The 24,455-nt window shown below is 41.3% G+C and overlaps 1 protein-coding gene and 1 pseudogene across 6 annotated transcripts in view; both read right to left on the bottom strand.

Moving 5' to 3' along the window:
* The window catches only part of RNLS (renalase, FAD dependent amine oxidase), a 263,258-nt gene that overhangs the window by 175,498 nt on the left and 63,305 nt on the right, over positions 1-24,455 (bottom strand). The gene's annotated exons all lie outside the window — the stretch shown is intronic.
* LOC116573359 lies at positions 14,189-23,340 on the bottom strand (annotated as a pseudogene).

Below are 24,455 nucleotides of genomic sequence, written 5' to 3'. Positions count from 1 at the left end.
CTAGAGTGACTTCAGGCTTTACCAGAGTTAGTTCTGACCTATTGTTCAGTGACACATGAGGAGTCGTTAATGCTCCTGTGGCCACCTGGACTTTTAGATACACTTCAATTCTTCTACCTTTGTTTCGTTTTATTCAGGATAGAAGCAGTTCTTCAAAACCACAGAGAAAAATTAAGGCAAGCAAATCGCACTATTTAGTATTGACATTTCTCTGAAATTGAGATGAGTGCTCAATTCAATCAACACCATTTATTCCAAAGATATATTTTAAATTATCCTCCTCTTCAAAAAGTTTGGCTTGCTTGCTACACTTTTTCTCTGTGCTTACTCATCCCTTTAAGAGATGGTGGCTCAGTCAGTTAAGTGGCCGGCTCTTGACATCAGCTGAGGTCATGATCTCAAGGTTGTGAAATCAAACCTGGAGTCAGGCTCTGCATTGAGTGGGGAGTCTGCTTGAGCTTCTCTCTTCCCTCCTCCTCTTCCCCTCCCCCTCCCCTATCTATCTCTCAAATAAATAAACTCTTTTTTAAAATTTTTAATTTTTTTATTAACATATAATGTATTATTAGCCCCAGGGGTACAGGTTGTGAATTGCCAGGTTTACGCACTTCATAGCACATACCCTCTGCAATGTCCATAACCCCACCACCCTCTCCTGACCCCCCGACCCCCAGCAACCCTCCGTTTGTTTTGTGAGATTAAGATTTTCTTATGGTTTGTCTCCCTCCCGATCCCATCTTGTTTCATTTATTCTTTTCCTACCCCCCAAACCCCCCACATTGCTTCTCAACTTCCTCATATCAGGGAGATCATGTGAAAATTGTCTTTCTCCGATTGACTTATTTCACTCAGCATAATACCCTCTAGTTCCATCCACGTCCTCCCAAATGGCAAGATTTCATTTCTTTTGATGGCTGCATAGTATTCCATTGTGTATATATACCACCTCTTCTTTATCCATTCATCTGTTGATGGACATCTAGGTTCTTTCCATAGTTTGGCTATTGTGGACATTGCTGCTATAAACATTCAGGTGCACGTGCCCCTTCAGATCACTACAATTGTATCTTTAGGGTAAATACCCAGTAGTGCAATTGCTGGGTCATAGGGTAGCTCTATTTTCAAATTTTTGAGGAACCTCCATGCTGTTTTCCAGAGTGGTTGCACCAGCTTGCATTCCCACCAACAGTGTAGGAGGGTTCCCCTTTCTCTGCATCCTCACCAGCATCTGTCTTTTCCTGACTTGTTAATTTCAGCCATTCTGACTGGTATGAGGTGGTATCTCATTGTGGTTTTGATTTGTATTTCCCTGATGCCGAGTGATGCAGAGCACTTTCTCATGTGCCTGTTGGCCATCTGGATGTCTTCTTTGCAGAAATATTTGTTCATATCTTCTGCCCATTTCTTGATTAGAATATTTGTTCTTTGGGTGTTGAGTTTGATAACTTCTTTATAGATTTTGGATACTAGTCCTTTATGTGATAATGTCGAATAAACTCTTTTTAAAAAAAGATTACTCACGAGTGAGAGATACGCAATAAAAATGTAACTCAGTCTAGCAAATGGACAAATTAGATTGCTTTCCCTAAATGAATAGCCACCATATAATGAGATTATTGTCTTAACTCAAGAGACAATATATGATGGATTAATATATATAGAATACTATCCTTCATTTATAACTGCTTAAAGAAGTTAGTTATTATTTTGATGCTACTGAACTAGGAGAGTCTTTCTACTGCTTGGCTATTAGAAAACACTTAATGCCAACAATATGAATTTAATTCCACACTACCTTTTTCATTTGCATATTTTATATTCAAAGCATGTGGGTTCCTCTTTAATCAATAACTGAAAACCCTTGGGGCACCTGGGTGGCTCAATGGTTAAAGCCTCTTCCTTCAGCTCAGGTCATGATCCCAGTGTCCTGGGATCGAGTCCCGCATCGGGCTCTCTGCTCAGTGGGGAGCCTGCTTCCTCCTTTCTCTCTGCCTGCCTCTCTGCCTACTTGTGATCTCTGTCAAATAAATAAATAAAATCTTTAAAAAAAAATAACCCAAAACCCTGGAACTTATCAGAGATGTCATGCAAAAAATAAACAGTTTTCACCATTTGACGAGACCAGCTTGAAACATGATTCTTTAGAAAAGCAAACAATGATATATTCCTCTATATTTTCAGAGCTCCTGTTATCTTCTGCTCAACCCAACAAGAAATCTGATCTTTACTCCTTACTGAGAGCTGGTAGGATAACATGGACTCAGCCTAAGTCTTTATACACCTGTTATAATGCTTTATGCATGTCATTCTTCTCTACCAGTTGGCAAGTCTCTTTAGGAAATACAGCATAATGTATGAACATCACATTCATCTTTGTATCTATCATACTGCTTGACATGTGAAAGGGCCCTCACTATAAATCTACAGAAGAGTGTATATCAAAATTGGGGCCTATTTATCACCGAAATCAGAAACACCAGGGGTATTTGCTTAAAATGCAGATTTCCTTATTCTACCAAAATGTTCTAAATGATAATTGCTGGTATTGGGACCTGGGGACATTTTAACAAGCTCTATAGGTGATTCCTGTGTATGGTAAAGTTTGGGGACTTTGTCGCAGAAGAAGGGCTACGTGTTAGAAAGTTGTGGCTCATTCTGACGACCGGAAAAGTTGTCAGCCATGAGAAGAACTGCTCATCTGCCGTGTTTTTGTTTTTGTTTTTTTTACAATGATTAAAAGCACTTATATTCCCTTACTGCAATCAATCTTGGGCAGAAAACTGAAATGAAAAGAGATAGGTTTTCTATTTCTCTCCCCCCCATTTTTTGACTTTTCATATTGGAAAGCTTAAAAAGTATATAGAAGTAGATAGAACAGTATAATGAGCCCCAAAGCTTCTCTCCTTCACAGAGCTTCAACAATCACCAACTTAGAGTCAGTCTTTCTTTATCTATCACCTCACTCATTTCTCCCCATGCTCCCCATGATCTCCTCATTGTCTCTTCTTTGGTTACATTTTAAAAATCATTGTCCTCAAAACATTAAAACAATAACTAAGACACTAAGTAGCATAGACATGTACGGTGATCCACTAAAATGTAATATAAGGTGTACAGTCATAGCAATTGATTTACAGCCAGGAAGCTCATTAAAACTATAAAGCTATGATGTGAGAGATGTGTGGCACGGGACAGGATGGTTGTTGGCATTAAGTGAGATAATGCTTGTGAGTTCATATAGTACAAGTGCTATCATAGAATACGTGTTTTGAGATGAAGTCTCCACATTAGACAATGCGGTAGTTGTAAAAATATGTTCACACATTTTTTTTTTTTATTTCCAGCATAACAGTATTCATTATTTTTGCACCACACCCCGTGCTCCATGCAATCCGTGCCCTCTATAATACCCACCACCTGGTACCCCAACCTCCCACCCCCCGTCCCTTCAAAACCCTCAGATTGTTTTTCAGAGTCCATAGTCTCTCATGGTTCACCTCCCCTTCCAATTTCCCCCAACTCCCTTCTCCACTCTAAGTCCCCATGTCCTCCATGCTATTTGTTATGCTCCACAAATAAGTGAAACCATATGATAATTGACTCTCTCTGCTTGACTTATTTCACTCAGCATAATCTCTTCCAGTCCCGTCCATGTTGCTACAAAAGTTGGGTATTCATCCTTTCTGATGGAGGCATAATACTCTATCCCCAGGGGTACAGGTCTGTGAATCACCAGGTTTACACACTTCACAGCACTCACCAAAGCACATACCCTCCCCAATGTCCATAATCCCACCCCCTTCTCCCAAACCCCCTCCCCCCAGCAACCCTCAGTTTGTTTTGTGAGATTAAAAGTCACTTATGGTTTGTCTCCCTCCCAATCCCAACATGGATGGAACTAGAGCGTATCATGCTTAGCGAAATAAGTCAAGCAGAGAAAGACAACTATCATATGATCTCCTTGATATGAGGAAGTGGTGATGCAACATGGGGGCTTAAGTGGGTAGGAGAAGAATGTTCACACATTTTTTAAAATTAAATTATATTAAATTAAATTTTAAATTCCAATATAGTTAACATATAATACAGTACTAGTTTCCGGCATACAATATAGTTAATTCAGCAGCTCCATACATCATCCTGTGCTCATCAAGACACATGCCCTGAAGCACCTGGGTGGCTCAGTGGGTTAAGCCTCTGCCTTCAGCTCAGGTCATGATCTGAGGATCCTGAGATCGAGCTCTGCATTGGGCTCTCTGCTCTGTGGGGAGCCTGCTTCCTCCTCTCTCTCTCTGCCTGCCTCTCTGCCTATTTGTGATCTCTGTCTGTCAAATAAATAAATAAAATCTTAAAAAAAAAGGGGGGGGAATGTCCATGCACTTATTCTTGTCAAAAGAAACATAGGAAAAAAAAATAAACCTGAGACTAATAAACACAAATAGGATTAAAACATCTCAATTTTTATTTTTATGTAATTTTTTACTTCAGCCAAGTAAATATTTCACATATTCAAACATAAAATGAAATAAAAATAATTGGGAAAAAACCCTAAAATGGAATAAAAACAGGAACAACTACAATAAACTGTCTATCAAATTGATAACAAACACAAATAAAAAATAATTTAAGACCCTTTGAAGCACAGAACTCAGACTATTTACCACACTCAATACTAGACCCTGTAGTAAATTCTGACACAAAATTATAAGGAAATCTCGTTTTCTTAGTAGTTCCGTTATTGTTGGTCGAAGGACCGCTGTTGCAATTCTGAATCTATTCTGTGTGCACTAGAGCAAATGAGTATGTATATACTTTAAAGTTTTAAGAAAAAAATTACTTTAGAGCATCAGAGTTTTCACTGCAAATGAGTGTGGGGACCAGTGGGGACCAGAGGAAGGTGCATTTGATGCTGCATTTGAACTGAAGATATCAGTGTGATCTCATCACTTCCGAAGGGATGAAGTCTCAGGTTTGTTCTCTGACACGAATGACACTCCGGTACAATTAGAAACCCCCGGCACGCAGATACTGGCTTCTAAATGATATTCCCTACTAAAAGGAGTCAGGTCTCCTTAAAGAAATGGCAGGTTCTGGGCCTAGAGCAGGAAAAATGCAAGGTGAGAGCTGAACATCTTTTGCCAGAAAACAAGGCAATGCCTGAGAGTAATGGCATCGTTTCAAAAGGACCCAGAAGGGGCTATTACTGGATACATGTGGAAAATTTTAAGATCCCCAAATAATAACAAAATTTTAAAAATCTTGATCCAAAGTGAAACTCAGAAACAGGGTAGGTGGGAGGAAGAAAGTAGGGAGAGGGGAAGAGAGGGCAGGGAGACCGTGAGCGAGAGGGAGAGATTGTATGTGTAGGTAGGTGTGCAGGGAGGGGAAAGAAAGAGACAGCGAGAGAGACAGGACGTGAGGGAGAGTGTAGGGGTGTCTGGACAGGGAGAGGGGAGGAGGAAGAAAGAAAACTGACAATTGATTCAGGCTAGGATTATCACTGGGTGCTAAAAGCAGGTTGCTAAGGAATAGAAATTCACAGGCTTCTCCTTATAGATTACTTATTAATTACAAAGCATCATTCCATAGATAACTTATTAATTACAAAGGAGAAAAACGATCTTTTACACTGGAGAGATCGAGCAGTCGGTACCTTAAGCAAATGATCAAGCTTATCATCAGTAGTGGAACTGGTCTTCACCTTTTGCCCTATGTTGCAAGAAATGTACGACGGTGATGTAAAAAATGCTTAACCCTGTGGTTTTCAAAGTGTGGTCCTCAGACCAGCAGTATCAGCATCTCCTGGGACCTTGTTAGAAGTGAGTGAGTGGACCCCAACATAGACCTATCGAATCAGGAAGCCTGGGGCAGGGCAGGCAATCTAGGTTGAGAAAGCCTCCCGATGATGCAAGAGCATGCTAAAATTTGAGAACCCCTAGTTGCACATGAATCTAATGAGGGGAAAATTAGACAAATTCAGATCAACAGATTGTCTACTGGCCTATTTGTTCACAAATAACAAAAAATTAGAGACTGGGAGGGTTTGTGGGAAGAAACCTTTAGACGGAAGCTAAAGAGATGGGGCACCTGAGGTTCAATAGGTTACTTGCCTGCCTTCGGCTCAGGTCATGATCTCAGGGTACTGAAATTGAGCCCTGCACTGGGCTTGCTGCTTAGTGCGGAGTCTGCTTCTCCCTCTGCCCCTGCTCCTTGTTTGTGCTCTGTCTCTCAAATAAGTAAATAAAATCTTAAAAAAAAAAAAAAAAGCTAAAGAGATATAACAACCAAATGCAATGAATGATATTTAACTGGATTCTGATTTAAAAAAAAAAAAAAGAAAAGAAAAGAAAAAGAAAAAGAAAACCTATCAAGATGTCTGCAACTTATCAACTTACTTTCAAATGATTCAGGAAAAATAAACATAAACAGATAAATTAATATTTCCCTCTATTTACCTGGACATAGGAAAACTCAATCTGAAAGAACACTAATAGTTAATGTATATAAAAGTCATTGAGCTCTTTTTTTCAGCTTTTCTGCAATTCTGAACATTTTCCTAAGAAGGTGAACCAAAATTAATGCCAAAAGAGGTCTAGGAACCAAAAGACAAAAGCCAAAAAAGCCAAGAGTCAACACACAGAATGATTCTGGGCATGCATTTTTGCCAAGTGAAAGACTGAAGTATTCCCAAAGCAACAAAATGCACAGCCGAGATCCCTAGGGTGGCAGGGACCTGCGGGGGCCTGCCGGGGCCCCGTGTGCTACCCACACATGGACTATTGTCACAAAGTGCTGTACCTCCAATTTTCCCCTCTACTACGGAGGAAATGCGGAAAGCGTTAATAACATTATCAACCATAAGCTTGCAAGGTTCAGCATCCCAATAAAACTGAGGAATCTCGACTTGCAACCTCAGCAGTTAAATTACTGCCATGAAAATCCCTTGCCAATGGCCAAGTGCATGAAAGAATAATTATACATGTTTACTGTTAGCCATCAGTCAAGTCCAAGCGCCACGAGATGAACTATGCAATGCAATTAAATATGAATGCATAGTCTGAGGGCCTCCCAACCCACCCTCCCTCTCTCTCTCTCTCTCTCTCTCTCACACACACACACACACACACACACACACTCGTACAGGAAGTGAGGCTAAGAATTCTCTTTGGATGTTCTTCCTGGTAATTTTACAAGGTTATTGAAAAATACAGAATGTAAGTCTGAAATGGCATCCTTCAAAGAAGGGGTCCAATCAGCAGCAAACAAACCAATAAAGAAGGAGCTCTGTTCGTGGAAGTATTAAACCCTTCATTTCACGATCATCTGTTCTTGAGAAACTCTACAATCGACAGCAAGACACTCCCCCCGTATTTAAAGGGTATGATTTATGACTGACTTTCTTCCACAGCTTTTATGAGGAGGCATTTTTTGAGCCGTCCCATGTGAGTTGCTAACATCTGCATTGATGAAAGAATTGTAAAGAGCAAAATTCACAAAGGATTACCACGATCAGATTTTTTAAAAGAGAAGCGATACATTATAATTTGATGGACTGCTCGTTTTTGAAGTACTTTCCAGTGTAAACTTCAAAAGATCATAATGAATATTTAATTTCAATGCAGCACACATTGCAAGTTCAAAATTACCGGCCACTGAGAAACTAAACCCACCGATAAAAGAACGGAACCATTTATTACGTCCATGGGCATGACTTTGAGCTGTGATTCTATGTAAATATAATGTCTGTACGACTGGTAACTGCAGGATTAACTGGGTATTTCTGCAACCTTAAAATAGGGTAAACAGTCAGTAGTGAGAGCAGTTAATCAGTTAATGGAGAGCAGTTGCAGCTGCGAAATGAATCCCCATTCTTTGAAAATCTGGATTTTAATCTTGAATGGTCTCTATACTGTAAGTAAGCACTATTTTGAAGCCTTTTATTAGTAAATCTCTTTTCCTGTCTGCAGTCGCCAGCTGTGTATCCGTGAGACTGGGGGGGGAAACAGCAAAGCCCAAGTGAAGATCGGCTTGAAATGGAGGGTTCCTGAGTGAAGGTTCTCGAGTGAAACTGGCCTGCAGAGGGGAACCGCAGCCTGTGGTTATGACGGTGTCTCCTGTGGTCACACAGACCTGGGTTGTCATAACTGCACCACTTACAAGCTGTCAACCTAATGAAAATCGCATGTTTTCCATGCCTTCACTTCTCCATCTGTGAGACAGGGATGTAACAATGGCCTACCCCGTTGGTAGGTTGTGATGATTCCACGAGACAATGTGTCTTTGCCACCATTGTCCCATCACTAGTTTGTGAATCGATTGGGGTTAAGCTTGTGGTGGTGGTAGCCACAGTAGCCGTGGAGGTGGGGGAGCTCTGTGTCCTTTGGTGAAGGCCGATTTCCCATAATCCCCTCCACTGCTTTCCCCGCATTCTAGCCCATCCAGGAGACCTTGTGTATGCAGAAGAAAACTATGCAGAAATTTAAAGAAACACTGGCACTGATAATGTCAAATATTCCCCCTTCCAGCTTAATCCCTAAATATAACTGCTGATTTACGAGTTACTGTCACCCTCCCCCAATCCTTTCTGGAAGACACGGCATGCTTCCCTCTGGGTCCCAGGACGCAATCGTTTTAAATGACTGTTCTTCCTTTGGTGATGCACTTTTTGGGGGGGGGGGGATGTGCTGGCTCTTGAACCTCTTCCAAGATTGCCAAGATTGCCCCCATGGAGTTCTCCTGCATTCTTAAACTGAATTTCCCTTTGGTTTTTATCTGACCCCCAGCGAAGTGATACTGAACAAAGGCACAACCGTGAAGATCAATGTCGCACACAACTAAGGACCTAGACAGACTCATCACTTTCTCCCCTATTTGTTTGATGATGATTTTGTGGAAGGCTGGCCTCTGACCCTGGCACACAGGCGATGACTGCCCGCTATCCTAAGTGAGGGGCAGAGCTGCCTTTGCGAGCTCCATGGGACAAGGTACCACATGGACCCTGTTCCCCCACTGCATTCCCAATACCCAGCAGAGCGGCTGGTGTGGCTAGGTATTGGGAAAGCGTTTACCGAATGACAGAATAAATGGCAGGAAGACAGTAAGAGAGAGAGTGGACAGAAAGGGAGAAAGGATGGGCAGAAGGAAAGGAAGGAAAAGGGCAATTCTAAACTCCGAATAAAATCTATAAAACATCTGATTGCTTTAAAAAAATTAAAAAGTCACCCAGGGGCACCTGCGTGGCTCTGTTGGTGAAGCCTGTGCCTTCACCTCAGGTCATGATCCCAGGGTCCTGGGATCGAGCCCCATATTCGGCTCCCCGATGAACAAGGAAGTCTGCTTCTCCTGTCATCCCTCCCCCTGCTCTTGCTTTCTCTCTTTCAAATAGATAAATAAAATCTCTCTCTCTTTTTTTTTTTTTTTAAAGATTTTACTTATTTGACAGAGAGAGATCACAAACAGGCAGAGAGGTAGGCAGAGAGAGGGGAAGCAGGCTCCCTGCTGAGCAGAGAGCCCGATGTGGGGCTCGATCCTAGGACCCTAGGATCGTGACCTGAGCCAAAGGCAGAGACTTTAACCCACTGAGCCACCCAGGCGCCCCAATAAATAAAGTTTCTTTAAAAATGTCACTCAATGGTTAAGCCGAATGTTTAAGAACTGTTTAGGTCAGGAAAATGAAGGATCAAGGGACAATTAAAAAATAATTGTGGTGCACCTGGGAGGCTCAGTCAGTTAAGTGTCCAACTCTTGATCTCAGCTCAGGTCATGATCTCAGGGTGATGAGACAGCCCACAACAGACTTCATGCTCAAGTTGGAGTCAGCTTGTGATTCTCTCTCCCTCTGCTCCTTCCCTCACTGGAGCTCATGCTCTCTCTCTCTCTCTCTGTTGCACACGTGTACTTGTGCCAAGTAAATGAGTAAACAAAATCTTTAAAAATAAATAAATGCAAGAAGTGATTATAAAGGTGAGCTGTTCTCGACTAAGAACCCAATGTTAGGAGGGAGGCTGTCATGGTAGCACCTGGAGGGAAGGAGGCCCTCACAGCTGGTCATTCAATACTATGGTAAGACACCAATGGGTCATATAATCTTTCTTCCTCAAGCATCTTTGAAAACAGGAAGAGTGATACCCATCTGCCTGGAACAATTTAGGGCCACTTCTGCCAAGATGACTTCTCAAGCCCCATTCCAAAGCTGATAAATTTTTCATCGCCTCCTTTCCAGCTATGTCCAAATGGCCATTGTAAGTAATCTCCTAGGATATTAACATTTGGAGTACATGTGCCGACCGAGGCTTTTAATATAAATGAACATTTAGAGAATAATTTAGGATTGGAAGTCTCCACCATTTCACATTTCGTGAAAGTATGTCAAATTTATGTCAGCCTTTCACATGGAGGACTATATTTTTTCCAACAGAATAGCAGGGCTTGTATAAGAATTGAATGCACACTTGGGATATCAAGCAACCGCTGGTTTAATGTGAGAGAGGACTCCCTTTAAAAAAATAGAAACAAAAACATTTGGGCAGATAATCCTAGCCATCCTGACATAAACTGGTGAAAAAATAGCACAGAAAAAGATAAAAGAACACTTTTAAATTTTTTTCAATTATACAAACTAGCAAGGAATTATTTAATAGTGTCAATTAAAATTTCCACTGACTCATATCACAAACAGCTTCAGAATCAAGCTTTTGACAAACATCTCCTGCCCCTAAAATGTTTCACTCAATAGTGAACAGCTTTTAGCTTCCAGCAAAATCTTTGTTAATAAAGAGAACATATTTATATCACCAAAGATGAAAATAAAAGGTAAGCGAGTTGATATTTATTAAAGGCTTACTATATTATAGTGCCAAACACTGTATTTGTTTTAAAGAGTGAGTTGTTGGGGCACCTGGGTGGCTCAGTGGGTTAAAGCCTCTGCCTTCAGCTCAGGTCATGATCCCAGGGTCCTGGGATCGAGCCCCACATCGGGCTCTCTGCCCAGCAGGGAACCTGCTTTCCTCTCTCTCTGCCTGCCTCTCTGCCTACTTGTGATCTATGTCTGTCAAATAAATAAATAAAAATCTTGCTTAGGTGTAACAGAAGCCTCCCAAATAGAACTTTCCCAAGCTACTGCAGCAAGAATTATGGCCAGAGGCGACTTGTTCCTGACAAAAGGGCGTCAACACTCTTCTCTCTAAATACCACCATCTTTAAAATAATAATAATAATAATAGAGGTGCCTGGGTGGCTCAGTGGGTTAAAGCCTGTGCCTTCAGCTCAGGTCATGATCCTGGGTCCTGGGATGGAGCCCCGCATCAGGCTCTCTGCTCAGTGGGGAGACACAAGGTCTCCATGCGTGCATATAAAATGGAGGCACGACCACTTCCAGCGAAAAGTTCTCTGTGTTCACCAAGCGTTCCCCATTCCATCACTCCACTGGCACTCAGAAAACAAGGTCAGCAAAAGTCTCCCACGATGCCGGGTGTCAGGAATCGTCGGGTCTCCCTCTTCTCTATCCTTCGGCATACAGGACTGCAAAGTAACTAATCTTGAACATCATGCCCGGCTCCCGGCGTCTGTAAGATCGTGGATACCGGGTTCCTCTGTGACCTGGCCCTCGCGCTCTCCATGCGCATTCTTGCACCGCAGCGCTCTGCACTGCTTCCAGGTCTCCCGCGAGAGCTTCCCCTTCCCGCCTGGGGCGCTTCCCCTGCCGGTGGCTGTGTCCTCTCACGTTGCTCCTCTGGTTGGAATGCAGGGCTCTCATCCATCACTACTAAGCAGATGCCCGGGGCAAAGTTCTGGGATTCAGTCAGAACTATGGCCCTGCTCTGCCTTTTCCGCGTGCTCGTTGTGTGACCTTGAACAATCACTGAGGTTCTCAGAAGCTCTTTCGGCCCCCAGCAAATGGTGCCAATGATCTCCCCACCTTGCAAGATGGTGGTGACAATTATGCAAAGTAACACATCAAAAGTGGCCCAATAACTTTCCATTATGTTTTTAAACTCTGTTTTTGAATAGACAGCAAATGCACGTGATTCAAAACTCAAAAATATGTCAAATAACAGATCTCCTTTACACTCCATCCCCCAGATGAAGTTCCCCTACCAGAGGCTATATTTTTTTCCCAATTTTTTGTGCATCCTTGTAGAGATATTATCCACAAAGGTGGTATACAAGCACAGTTACTGACATTTTTCTTCTCTCACTTCATAATGTATCTTGGAGAACCCTCTCTGTCTGTACACAAGCAACTGTCTTAATCTTTTTTAAAAACAGCTGTAGTGATCCAGGATAATGAACCACTCCCCCACGGATAGACTTTAAGATTCCTACTCATATTTTTTCTCCAACACATTATTATAAAGCTTTCCAAACATAAACAAAAGTTGAATTTAACAGGAAACACTCATATACTTACCACCTAGATTCTATAAATAATATTTTATTATATACTTGCTTTATCCCATCTCTCACATTTTTGTTCATTGTTAATTTCAAGACATGTTGCACATATCATGACGCCTCCCTCAAAATACTTAATGCATATCATTTATTATTAAGTAGTAAGCTTTACCATTACAATGCCGCAATGAACACTTGTAGAAACGCTATTTCACATAGTGTGTAGCTATTTTCCAGAAACTGGATTGTTAGGAACATGTGCTGATAATTTTCAGGGATATTGCCAAATTTTCCTCTATTGAGATTATAATAATTGATATTTCCACCAGCAATGTAGGCAAGTTATCTATTTCTATCTACCTTTACAATATTATTATCATTAAATTTTTATCTTTTTAATTTTTTAAAAAGACTAATCTATTTATTTGAGAGAGAAAGAGAGGAAGGACGGTCAGGCGGAGGGATAGAGAGAATCTTAAGCAGACTCCATGCTCAGTGCTGAGCCTGACTCGGGGCTCAATCCCAGGACCCCAAGATCAAGACCGGAGCCAAATCAAGAGGTGGATGCTTAACAGACTGAGCCACCCAGGTGCCTCATATTCTCAAATTTTTAAATATTTGCCAATACCAAAGGTAAAAATGTATAGTTTTATTTTGTATCTTTTTTTCATATGTGTAGAAGCCATTTCCATTTCTTTTCCTTTCAGTTCTCTATTCTTTGCCTATTTTTATACCAGATTACCGGCCTTTTCACTCTGAGTAGTACAACTTTCTATACTGAGGAAACTAGCCCTTTCTTTCTTTCTTTTTTTTTTTTTTTAAGATTTTATTCATTTATTTGACAGACAGAGATCACAAGTAGGCAGAGAGAGAGGAGGAAGCAGGCTCCCCGCTGAGCAGAGAGCCTGATGCGGGGCTCAATCCCAGGACCCTGAGATCATGACCTGAGCCAAAGACAGAGGCTTAACCCACTGAGCAACCCAGGTGCCCCCGAAACGAGCCTTCTATTACAAGTTGTGATTGCTGTTTTCCAAGTTTGTCATTGCTATTTTGATTTTACTATAACTTACTTTTCCAATCGTCACTTTATCTTTATGTTAATTTATTTCCAGGCAGTGATAAATATGTAGTATTTCTCCATCACTGACTGCCCCAGTCTCAACCCTCACAACTGCTTCACTCGCATTCTACTGAGTTATTTGCAAGGTCCAACTCGGCAGCATCTCTCCCACCTACGGGCTCTTGTAAGATATGGCTTCTTTGTGGGATGTTCTCTCAGTTGTTTTCTCCTGGATGATGGCTACCGGTCCTTTCAGACGGAGTGGAGAGGCTGCATGGACAGCGCGGTGCCCTTAACCCCCGAGGTTGGTCTCGGTGGTCTCATCCTGTCTTTTCACAGTGCCCTATGTGCTCCCTGATCAGAACACCTTCCTTCTCTGACATTATGAGCTACTTCCTTGCTTTCTCCTCCAGATCTGTGAGGAAAAGGGCTACGATTTATTCGTTCATCATTGTGTCTTCAGCCACTAGCCCAGTACAGGGCATATATGCAAGTGATCAATAAATGTTTAAGGAAAAAGGCAAGGAAACAGGAAAAGAGGGGAGAAGCAAGGGAGAGTGGGAGCAATATATACAGGGTGTTGTGGCCTGAAGTATGCCCTCCCCCAAATTCATACGATACACCCCTAACCCCCAGTCCAGCAGAACGTGACTGTATTTGGAGACAGGGCCTTTAAACGGTGGTTAAGGCAAAATGAGGTTGTTGATGTGGGGCCCTAATCCAATCTGACTGATGTCCTTCTAAGAAGAGTAAATATGGACCTACCGAGAGATACCAGGGATGTATGCATATGGAAAAAAGAGTGCATGAGGACATGGCGAGGAGGCAGCTGTCTGCAAGTCAAGGGAAGAGACCTCAGGAGCACTCAACAATACTTTGACCTTGGATTTGGAGTCTCTGGAACTGTGAAAGAGGAAATTTCTGTGGTTTAAGTCACCCAGTCTGTGAAATTTCCAGTATGGCAACCCTAGAAAAGCACAGTCCCAGAAAAGCAACGGAGAGGCTTAGAGGATGCAGAAGGAGGATGGCTGGGTTGGGGGCTGTCTAAATGTGGACCATTAGAGGCACCGTAGAGAGCCGTATGTCTTGGCAAGTATGTCCCAATTGAGAAAGAAAGAGAGGTTCTTTATTTTCCATTCAGAACAAAGAGATAAGGCTGATTTTAAACTAAAACCTCTGTTCTCTAGATTATAATGTGAACATATAATTAAATTTGATTTTGATTGGGTAAGGCTCTCTCAATTATAATTCTCATGGATTTAAGTCATAAACTATAATGGATTTACATGGTGTGAGAATTTAGTCTGATTATAATAAGCCACTCAAGCTGAAGGAGGTACACGCATTCCCAGCAACACTGCATTGTTGGGACTGTTGAAAGATCACTATAATTTTTAGTCTGCCTATAAAGTGAAATGATATTTTTCAGATTTAGTAGTTCCCTCTTTCCCACTGGGTTAGTTTGTTTCAAAGAGATGCTTTCTTTAGAAAATGAAATCTGATACACTGCCATACTCAATGGCATTACAAGAAAAAGAAAAATTAATCATGGGACCTGAAGTCCTTGGGAGTGCTCTTGTGGCCATGCATTTCATCTGTGATGATGGCCATAATTTTGTATTAAAAACTATATGCCAACTTTGACAAACTGTTCATTTCCCTTCTTATTTTGGGTAAGTCAATATAGCTATGGCACTACATAAATCATTAACTGAAATCAAGTAATGTCTGGTTTTCACTTAAAGTTATGATGGAAACGTGTGAAATTATATTCTGTCTCTATTATGATGGCTCTGATCTGGAGGCTACATGGTTAATTTCCCTGACAGACTATAAAATCACCCAGCCAGGGATGGTGAAAGCTGTTAATCAAGAAGATAACCTTTGAAAGCCTCACTCCTTTCATAATGGTTGCTAGTTAAATATGAACATCTGGGAAATCATTATGAATTCATTGTGCATAAATCTATTGCCCTATGTACAGAACTCCTTTTTATTACAAACAGACTTTACATAATAAGGAAAGAATAAATGTATCAATTTTTTTTGCCATGCACATATTTGATGCACTATTTATTAACAAAATTCGACATTGCCCTTGGATGCCTATAACACTGGCTATAAAATGGGGATAATAATATTTAGTTGAGAACATATCTAAAAGGTTTAATGTTTTAGCAATGCTTTGAGAATTTAAATGCTTTAAATGTGCTAATTTTTATGATGTTTTCTCAGAGGTTCATTTTGATATTTATCTTATGTGTGTACAATATAAACTGGGTGAAATAACCTTTTGTTTTACACATTTATATATACATACATAATAAAAGTTGACAAATTTAAATTGTGATTTTTCCACAAGCCATTCTTTTCTTCTTCAAATATTTTTTACTAGTAATCTAGAATCTTCCAGTATGGGCATCTATACCATTCAGCAAAGGGATGTCTTCTAGATTTGTTATGGACACAGTTGTCTGAATGCCTAAGTTACTTTCGAAAAGTGAAAAATCTGAATAAAGATTTTCCACCTAACAAGGCTTGATCGCCAATGCCAGAAGATTTTGAGAGGCAATTCTCATGCCATTTGAAAAGGAACACTGACTTTTACACAACGGGAAACAATGACCAGATTACAGTTCTGCCTAATGGTGTTAGGACACTAGGACTGTTCTGTTATAAACTTTGTTTTTCTGAAGTATGTAACTAAGACAGACCCTAATCCCAAATGAAACTTAATTGAAAGTTGTTTTTAAAAACATGGTAGGAGAGATTTCTCTTTCTAGTGTTGCCAAATAAAACTGACTCCGGACTTTTCTTCATTGTCGCTTCAGCCAAGTTAGACCATAATGAGAACCAGTCTTTTTGACTTTAACTCAACAGCTTAAATAAAATTTAAAATCTAGATTCTTTATTAAAATACATTTAAAAAGGTTTTCAAAAAGCTTGGCATTGTGTACATATTTACCCATAATAGGAAGTAACATACATATGGAAATATAACCTAGGGCAAAACATGGTGTGCATTTGTTCATTTATACTTGTGGATAAGGGATTTCTATTCCCTACAATAAGCTTTCCTGTATTAACACTGGAGAAAAAATTAGTTCAATACATCAATATGAAGAAAAATCATAGCTAAAACAGAAGGCTAACATACTGTGTAGATTAGGTCAGAAAATCCCGTTAGAGACCACCATACCATGCAATTTACATCTGTGACACTGACAAAATTGTAACTGAATGATTGTTGGTATAATTGGTTTGTCGCTCCTCTGCCCCATTAGACTGTGAAAGGGGGAGCTAAAGCACTTGTTTTGAAGAATAACTGTTTACCCAGAGAGAGGGGCAGAGGATACACGGGAGGAAGTAATGGTCATTGTCTACTACAGATCACCTCCTAGGGAGAGGTGCTTTCATTTCCTTCATTTCCTTTCCTTTCCTTTCCTTTACTTCATTTCCTTCATTTCCTTTACTTGCCCAGATGCGTCACAGCTCTGGGCAGCAAGAATCAGAGTCTCTATTAAGCTGCTGGGAAACTGGGAGAAAAGAGATTAACTGACTTTCTCCCTTAGCAGAGCCGAGTCCAGGACCAGACCCCAGCGCCATACTTTTTCCATCTGACCACTGCATCCTCAGGAAAAGAAGAAATAATCCTTTGGCTTTGTTTTTTATAAAGCAGAAAACCAGCACGTTCTCCAGCCTCCAATTGATGGTTCAGAAGCTTGGCTGCTCATCAGAATCCTCTGAGGAACATTTTAAAAGTATCTGGGTCCCCTAGCCAGAGATCCTGAATCAGAAGGTCTGGGATCCTCCCAGGCATTTCTATTTTTAAAAAAGCTCCACAGTTGAATATGATGCATATTCAGGCTTGAAGTTCTGTTCTTGTCCAAACCTAGCAAATGCTCTAGCCCTATCCTCCCCTAAATTATAAACATCTTTCTGGTTGAAAGGAAAAGATAAGAAGTACATGCACAGTAATACTTACTGAACATCTACTTAAATTCCAGGCATCGTAAAAAAGGATTTCATAGATATGTATCTCCTTTAGTAGGCAGTAAACGTCAGATCAATGTTTATAGAGACCCAGTTACCATTTCTTTAAACTTATTAAAACAAAAAAATACATATCTTTTTCTAAAATACGTCTTATCTCGCTCTTTAAAGTTTCAAATATCATTATTCATTTCAAGAATTCCTTAACAAACCAACCGACAAACAGACAAAGCCTTCTTCTAAGCCCAAGACACTTAAGAATTCATGTTGTGCTACGTCCCGATCCCACCTATTAAAAAACAGTGTTTCTGATGCCCTGCAAAGCCTTTCACAAATAATTACGACCTCTATGGTTTATCTCATGTGTGCTCTTGGCCCCATCCCCACTATGTCTGAAACCCAGGCTCTGAAGACTTCTGTAGTGTCTAAGTGTGTTTATCGGCAGCCTCTGGCAGACAGATCCCTGATTTCCCACCATAACTTCCTAGACGTTGTTGCATCTGCCAAACACTGCCCATTTCTGATGGATACCACTTCCTCCCAGTGCTCTCGGGCCAATGAACCGGAGTCCTTGAAGAGCTCAAGGCGCTCTGGGCTCTCTGCAGGTCATGAGATGCAGAAGTCACTGCACGTTGCATGGGAAGTGGACAGTTGGCTGGGAATCCCACACTCCTGGACACAGTGTTCTTTTTTTATCACATGTGCGCTACAGCAGTCTTGCCCCACAGACTTCCAAGACTGTAGGGCAGAGCTCTCTGTTTTTCTTTCAAGTTCCCTCCTGCCTACGTCTCCATAGGATTCACCTGGCCTTTCAAGTGGGAAAGGCTGGTAGACAAACCAAGCGATGGGCACTGTGATCTTCTCAGTTCACGCCCAACAATCACCAAAGCTGTGTTCTTGGACTAACTCTGTCTAACTCCATCCACCCCGTGACAGCTTTTCTCTCCAGAAGTTCTGACCCATCTCACCCATGAACTGTCTGCCGGCTGGGTCAGTTGTACTGGCCCCACAAGACATGCCCAGACGTGTGTAGATTTGGGTAATGGGCCTGGTTTAGGCTGCAGCTAGCGACCACCATGATATCTATGTCACTAAGAATGTGCTTCTGAGGACTAGCTAAGATAGCAAAGGGCCTACTGAGGTAGTGGAAGAGCCGAGGGGCCTCTGCGCGGCCTTCCCCTGCCTTCCTCTGTGTCTCACACGCTGAGCAGGGCCAAGCCACACAGCGAATATATATCTTACTGAACAGGTGCCGAAAAGCTTCCGCCAAGAGGAGAAGTTCTAAATCCCTGAGCGGAACTCTGCCCCCTGAATACCAGCCTACTGAAAACAAGCTGGAGAGAGTTGTAGGAAGCCAAGTCATCAAAAGCCAAGATGCTATGTAGACCCTCGTTTATACTAATGTACCGGGCAGCCCTGGGGTGTTCACTACTTTTTCCACTCTAGAGATCAGTGCATCACGCCCTCCTCCATCACTCTTGTTCTCCCTCTTAGGGCACCTTATTTATTTCCTGCCCATATGCATTGTCTTCTATAGGCTTTGCTGGGAAATGTGCTTAATACCTTTTCTGTCCAAATCAACTTATTCTTGAATTAGCCTGTTCTGGTTCAGACCCTAACCAAGGGTACACTTTTTCCCTGTCTTGACCTGCAAAGGTTTTGCCTTTCAGGGAACTAACTGGATGGTTCAGAAGTTGGGAGCAGTGAACAGAGGCAAGACTCTAGAATAATCATGTTTAATATTCTGACCCCATTTTGCTCCCAGGTCTGCGTGTCCTGAAATGTTGGGACTTCATCCCACAGATGTCGGGGAACCACTGAAAATTTCTGAGAAGCATGATGTGATGAAATCCCGTCTGCCCATAATGGTTTAATATGGATTATGAAGAGAGGCCCCCCAAGTCAGGTGACCCCGAGGAGGGAGCAGAATGATAGAGGGGCAGAATAAAAAAAAAAAAAATGAAGGCGGTTCTAAGTGAAGGAGGTGGATATCAACAAAAGGAACGCAGCAATCAGGACTGGGCGATAATTTGGGAGAGAATAAAATGTACTCAATTTGAGATAAAACATATTTCAGGTAATGGTGTTTGAGATTGTTAATGGTATAGAGCTGAGGCTCGGACAGGGAAGATACAAAGATAAATACAGACAAAAAGAGTTAAAACTGTAGCACAGGATCGTATCACCAAAGGAGAGAACAGAGAGAACCGAACACCAAGAACTAAATAAACCCCAGGAACACCCACAGTTACCAGAATGGAAAGTGAAAAAAAGGAGATTCAGATTTTGGCCAGTAAGTGGACGTGAGAGGGTGACTTCTCTTGGAACTCTTGTTAATTGGTATTACCCAAGAAACTCCTAAGTAAGGGCTGCTTCGCTTTTGCCTCAGGGGTAAATGCTCAGACTAGCCTGGGAAGGCTCGGGTTCCTGGTCGCTCCAACACCAGAACATCACCCCGATGCGGTCTTCAAAGTCTCGTTCTAATGAAGACTTTTTTATACTTCCTTAACTACATTTCCCCATAAACAAGGCCAGTGCACTCTTGCCTTGGCTGCAATGAGGTTGCAGCAGTGATTTCAAAGGATTGATTGATATGTTAAAAATGCGCATGGGAGGACAGGCAGTGCCTAAAAAAAATAGGAGTTCAGTAAACATATGTGGAGGAACCAACGAGTGCCTGAACAGGGACAACTTTCCTCTGCACCAACTTGATGGAGAAGTTGGAGAACCAAATCAAATGCTAAATGGCAATGGTGTTGTAGAGGTTGGCCAAGAGAGACAACAATACAGATTCGACAGAGATGATTTTTCCTCCTGAGCCAATAAAGACTTTGCAAGCCTGGTGTTGAGTATCCATGACGCAAAAAAAAAAAAAACAAAAAAAAAAAAAACCAGAACAAACAAACAAAGAAAAACCTGTGTCCCTAAAAAACAGGGCTAAAATGAGCTGAGGACGCTACAGTTTAATTTTCAAAACTGAGTTCTGTGCAAGAGTCTTTGTCGCATGTCACCGATGACTGAAGTCAATCTCGCTCCATCGGGCTCAGCACCAGGCCAGCCTTCGGAAGGGTAATGACTAGCCTCCATTTTAGGTCTGCAAACTGAAAACATCTATAGCATTTGGAAGGAATCCTAAGGAGACTGATCAAAGAGATGAAGGGAATTAAAAAAAAAAAAATAGTAGGATAATTGGCCCCAAAGAGAAAGACAAAAAATACGGTTTATTTAACCAAAGAGAGGAGGCTGATAAGCCAAGAGTCATCTTTAAGCATTCTGTCATTGTGGTAAGCAGCTGGTCGGCTTCCCTGTAGGTAGCACAAGAGAAGACAGGCTTCCTGACAGGGGACACCAGAGTGGTTTTTCACCCAATTACTGCCTGCCTGCAGGGGCTGGATGGTTCTGTCTCATAGACTGTAACAGGAAGATGGATTTCTTGCTCTGGACCCTCCTTAGCATGAGGGTACCGCTATGGATGGAAACAGCTGTCCAGGGAAGAAGGAACAACTTTGGAGACACAGAAATCCTGTTCTATCTTTACAGCTCTGAAGTCCTCACATACATTCAGGCATCAAGAGATGTAAGAGGGAACTCTCACAAGAATGCTTTTTCTTAAGAAGCTTAAAAGGGTGGATTCTGAACCTTAAATCATAAAGATCTTTTTTAACATTGTTGTTGATTAGCTATAGGTCTGTTCTGCCAATGTCCCATTGCGCTATTCAGAAAACAACTGTATTCAGTTGTCTATATTCCCAGCTAAGTGCAGAACACTGGACCGTCTAGCATCCCACAAACCTGAATGTTTACAGACTTTTGGAAAGTAAGTGACAACTTTTCTAAAAGGAATTGTTCACATGTAAGTTTCAGCCTCTAGAGAAAAATGACTAGATCGTAACATTTTTATTATTGTCCTCTCTATTCTTGTCTCCTTTGGAAGTCAGGGGTCACTTTATATCAGGTTCCAAGCTCGGGAACATTTGGCTACAGTCCATCCTGCCCTTTGAGTTTAGAAATTACAAAGAACAAAACAAAGATTCTTTTGTTACATTCTACAATCTCAGATTCATGAGTCATTGCAGCTTTTTGGTCACAGACTCCATTTAAAAAAGAAGCCAAGAAAAGTCCTTGTTAGATATTGTAGAGAAATGCAGAATCTAGCTGGGGCTCGGGACCACAGTGGTTTCAGAATGTCACTGTTCAGATCACAAATTCACCCTGTCGTCTCCTCCTGCTGAGCCAGGACACTGTGTACGGGAATGAGCGAGTGGCGGGCTCACACCTCAGTCTACATCTGCTTGCTAGACGGATTTCATCTGGGCTTATGGTCATTTGGCTTAGTTTGGAACAATATTGGATCCTGGTTGAACAACAGTCTCCTGGGATGTGCCCTTTACCCTGCCAATCTTGAAACAATTTCTACTTGATTTTGGTCCTTGTTTCTGTTTTAGCTTCTTGAACTCGATCTCCTGGTAATTTTTAACCATACATCATTTCTTCAAACTGATTAAATACAAACAATTCTTCAGGTCTCTTGGCTTCTGTCCTCTGTCCTTGGCTATAGGCAATGTTCCTGATGGCTTTCTGGGCCATTCTCTTCTTTCTATCATGTTCTAACCTTAATTGGCCAGCTTCACGTAGATATTGTGGCCTTACAAAGTTTTCATTTATTTCAGGATGAATTCAGCAACGGGAAAGTTGCTGACCTCAACAGGTAGCGTAATACAGTAAGTATAGAAGAGAACTTGGCGAGTACTTAGTATTTGTTGAATCGGTGTGTGAATAAATGACCTGTATCATAGTCAAGCTACTGGCAATTTTCTTTTTTGTAAACTAGACCTGCTACTCAAAATAAATGTACTCTGCAATTTATAGTCCCAGGCAATTGTAGAAGAACATTCTATTAACTATTCGCTATTTAGATTTATCTTTTTTAAGTTCTTAGTTTATTAATCAACCCTCTTCTGAAAAATCTGCACTATGACCACAGATAAAGTCACTGCAGAATCCTTACTCCTTCTGTTGTGCAACCTATAGGTCACTTGCGCCAGCACCAACATTGGCTTCTGCAGTCCCCCTGACTTTCTTCATTCTGTTCTTGCATTCCTTTGGCTGTTTCCTTGAGACCTTTTTTCTTCTCATACAGCCCATATCTTGCAAGTCTATGTTTGGGTTAACTTTTTTTTTGCATAATCCAAGGACTCCTAAATCATGCCAAAGCCAGTTGTCTTCCAACCACCAAAATGAGCTCTGAATCCAAGGACAAAGATGACATCTGGTGTGGTTTTGTACATTTTGGCTAGTTTCCCCCCAAATTTTGTCTTAAGTACTGCTGCCTTTCTGTGGTGGAGAATATCAATGACCATTTGTTGGTCATTGGAGCAGTTCAGGTCACTGAAGTGGTTGGTTGGACATGAACTTCTTAGTCTGGATAGCTACTGTGTCGTTCATGATGGTGGCAGGTGAGCTTCAAGCAGCCAGGGAGGAAAAGGCTAGCTATTTAAATTTAAATTCATTAAAATTAAACAAAATTTCAATTCCTCAATCACACTACACATATTTGAAGTTCTCAACAGAGCCATATGTGGTAGCATCTACTAGATCCAACAGTCAGGATACAGACCATTCCCACCACCACAGAAAAGTTCTTCTGTATAGTCCTAGAGTAGACCATTTTCAAATTTATCTGTATAACATTGGCTCTCTGGATAATTTTGTCCAAATACTGACTCTATTTAGCCTTTCAACGCACCTCAAGTACTAAAAACCCTTGCCCTAGTCTGAAAGCAGATAACACTATAGTTTCTTTCCCCAACCAAATGACCCAATGGTAAGAGATATTGGCAAGGAAATGGGCGCCTGGATGGCTCAGTGGGTTAAGGCTTCTGCCTTCAGCTCAGGTCATGATCTCGGGGTCATGGGATCGGGCCCCGCATTGGGCTCTCTGCTCAGAGGTGAGCCTGCTTCCCCCCATCTCTCTCTGCGTGCCTCTCTGCCTACTTGTGCTCTCTGTCAAATGAATAAATAAAATCTTAAAAAAATATATTGGCAAGGAGAAACTTGACTTTTCTGTCATCTGAGTAACAAAAGAGGATGCTGCATTTTGTTTGTTGTTGTTGTTGTGTGTGTGTGTGTGTGTGTGAAAGATATATTTGAACCAAAGACTTCATATCATCATTAATTCATTCTACATAAAATCCTCAATCCTCATATGAAATACGCTCTACAGAGCACAAAGAAACCTGTAAACCTTCTCCATTCACAGGATGATCAATGTTCATCACATGTACAAATGCCCTGGTAACTGCAGGTAGAGTGCCCAAGTTCTGGAAACAGTTCAGGTGGTGGAATCCACAGCAGAGCACAACAGCCTTTGGCGCCAAGGGAAGAGGAGCATCTGTAAACAGGTTTCTAGCAAGCTTCATTTTTATTTTTAATTTATTTAGTTATTTTTGTTAACAAGAATTATGTTTACAAATAACACTTCCTGAGTTTGCAATCATAGCTTAGATGTGCTATTCTATACATACACATAAACATGCCCATAACTGCATATATGCACAACTGTATATATGTACGTACACACACATGCACACATGCACATAAAAACACTGACTGGTATTCAAATAGATCTTGTGGTGAAAGAAGTAATCCATCATGTTCTAGATCACTGTATCTTACAAAATTAGATATTCAGGCTTGTAATTAAGATCTTGCAAGGGCATATCCACCCACACAGAAGCAGCACTCAGGTCAAGTGGTTGGTAAACAATATTACTTTCTATTGCTTGGACAGAGGGCTGCTGCAGGGTACAAGCAGAACCATAAAGATGCGATTGGGTCCATTTATCAGCAGCATTAACTTTGTGGGATGACAGGAGGTCCAAGTGAATGAATATGCACACCAAAGCTGGACCTTCACCCTTAATTAAATCTACTTCATCTTCACAATCTTGCAAAGGCCCCATAGCACCTCACTACTGCCAAAGAAAATCAGAAACAGATTCTGCACAAT

The sequence above is a fragment of the Mustela erminea genome, chromosome 14 (genome assembly GCF_009829155.1).
Source record: "Mustela erminea isolate mMusErm1 chromosome 14, mMusErm1.Pri, whole genome shotgun sequence".
Taxonomy (NCBI): domain Eukaryota; kingdom Metazoa; phylum Chordata; class Mammalia; order Carnivora; family Mustelidae; genus Mustela; species Mustela erminea.
The sequence above is the reverse complement of the archived record's forward strand: the minus strand, read 5'-3'. Positions and strand labels throughout refer to the sequence as shown.